Here is a 2,500-nt window from a genome sequence, read left to right as displayed (position 1 = left end):
TTAAAAGCATTGGAGAGAGTATATGGGCTGCTGCTGCTGCTGAGCACCTCCATCAAACACAGATGACTTCACCAAACAATGTTCCTCAGATATCGCTCTCTCTCCCTCTCTCTCTCTCTCTCTCTCTCTCTCTCCCTCCCTAGGCAGAAGAGAGCGCTCTACTTGCCAAAGAGCGTTGTGTGGAATCAATCAAGAACATTGATGTAGGACAACATGAAGACAACATGAGGGTTAATACTTCTAGTTTAGTCTGTTACCACAGTGTTGCATGATTGGAGAATATCGTTTTTGAATTCCAGTCCAGTTAACTTGTCTTTAACTCATCTTTAACCCTCATGTTGTCCTCGGGTCAAATTGACCCGTTTTTCTATATCAATGTTCTTTTTAATTCCCCAAAATAACATGATTGTTCCACCCAACGCTCTTGGCAAGTACAACATCTCTACTTTCATTCATTTTGGGCGTTATAATTTTTTAGCATTTGAAAAACAAATGGAAGTGTTTTGAAATGTATTGAGTAAAAGTTGATATATTCCAGTCTTGAATTATCCATCAAATCCATTCCTTTGATTTTAGTCTCAATAATTCCTAATTTCTGCTTTTCTAACTCAAACATGAAGTATAATTTCATATAAATGAGGTTTATTGACTATAAATTTCAAAAATAACTGTAAAACTAAAGTTAATAAGTTAGCGTTAAGTAGTGTTGAAACCGTCAAAAAGAAAGTGTCAAAACTGTTGATAAAAAGGGACAAAAACGTAAGAAAAAGTAAAAAATACAACAATAAAACACGTCAACAAAAGTGTTATTTTGACTGGAAGACAACACAAGGGTTAACTTGTTTAACGTAAGTATTGAGATAAAATAAAACCTCAAACTCCAATCCATCTCGCCTGTTTGCCGACTCGGCTTCTGGGGTCCAAACCTGGACCAAACCGTAACAGCCTCGTCCCGTTAGCTGCTCTGAATTTGAACAGAATCAAAAGAAAGAGGATAGTTTGTAAAGGTCTTCACGCAACAGAAAACAAAGAGTTTCCGTCCTTAGATCCTCACCACTAATAGCTTCTTAGCATGGAAATACGCTCTCTGATGTTCTCAGCTCGTAATGAATGAACGTAGATGATCTAAGATGTTAACATTTTAATTAAAAGTAACAGTCAGGTTTCTCCCATGGTTGTATAATCTAACGTGATCATGTACAACCATGTCGTATTTCTTCCCACAGATGGAAATCACTGTGAAAAGTCAGTTTAGTTTAGATCGATGACATATTTACTGCAAACACACACAGTTAAAAAGGGGGAAATCCATGTGTATATTTAAGAAAGGGACTCGCAGGGATCGGGTTCACTGAGACTTTTGTCTTCTGCGTGTAAATATGCGTGGCGAACCACTGGAATGTGAGCTGGGGCTGGGCCAAAGTGTCGGGTCCACATGTAATGTCGTTCAATCAGTCTCGGCTGCACCGACAACGAGCGAGAGGGCAAATTAAAAATGACGTGAAGAGATGAAGAGATGAAGATACTCGTTAAAACTGACGCACGTTTATTTTGGCAGAGAAATTAATAGATGTATGTTTTTCATGGGACTCTTTGAGACTCTGATGATTTCCTTTTCTCTTTGCGTTCTAGGCATGGGCGATTCCAAAACTGATTTTAAGTGGGGTGGCACAGGGGGGAGGGGGGGAGAGGGGGTGGGACCTCTCAACAACCCCCCCCAAAAAAATCTGACGTACCTTTGATTTGAAAAAATAAACACTCTGCTCCAACATCCCATTGTTCCGACCATACAGGTTTTTTATATCTCTCTCTCTCTCTCTCTCTCTCTCTCTATATATATATATATATATATATATATATATATATATATATATATATATATGTATACATGTAACTATTGTTATTGACATTTATATTTTTTTAAATATTAATTTATCAGCATCATTCATTATGATCAATAAATGATTCTGATAAATATATATATATATTTGAAAAATGAAATAAACACGGACGGTCAACCATGTTATGAGCGTTGGCGTTGCATAGTCTGTCCACCAGAGGACGCTCACAACGTCCTGTTGTGATGGCGTTGCATAGTCTGTCCACCAGAGGACGCTCTACAACGTCCCTGTTAGTGATGGCGTTGCATAGTCTGTCCACCAGAGGACGCTCTACAACGTCCCTGTTAGTGATGGCGTTGCATAGTCTGTCCACCAGAGGACGCTCTACAACGTCCCTGTTAGTGATGGCGTTGCAAGTTGTCCACCAGAGGACGCTCTACAACGTCCCTGTTAGTGATGGTTGCATAGTCTGTCCACCAGAGGACGCTCTACAACGTCCCTGTTAGTGATGGCGTTACATAGTCTGTCCACCAGAGGACGCTCTACAACGTCCCTGTTAGTGATGGCGTTGCATAGTCTGTCCACCAGAGGACGCTCTACTGTTGGCAACACTCTGATTATCCGTTTTTTGTTCAAAGGACTTTAAGGTTCATATCTTA

Source organism: Etheostoma spectabile, chromosome 8 (assembly GCF_008692095.1).
Source record: "Etheostoma spectabile isolate EspeVRDwgs_2016 chromosome 8, UIUC_Espe_1.0, whole genome shotgun sequence".
NCBI classification, from domain to species: domain Eukaryota; kingdom Metazoa; phylum Chordata; class Actinopteri; order Perciformes; family Percidae; genus Etheostoma; species Etheostoma spectabile.
Note: the sequence above shows the minus strand (reverse complement) of the source record.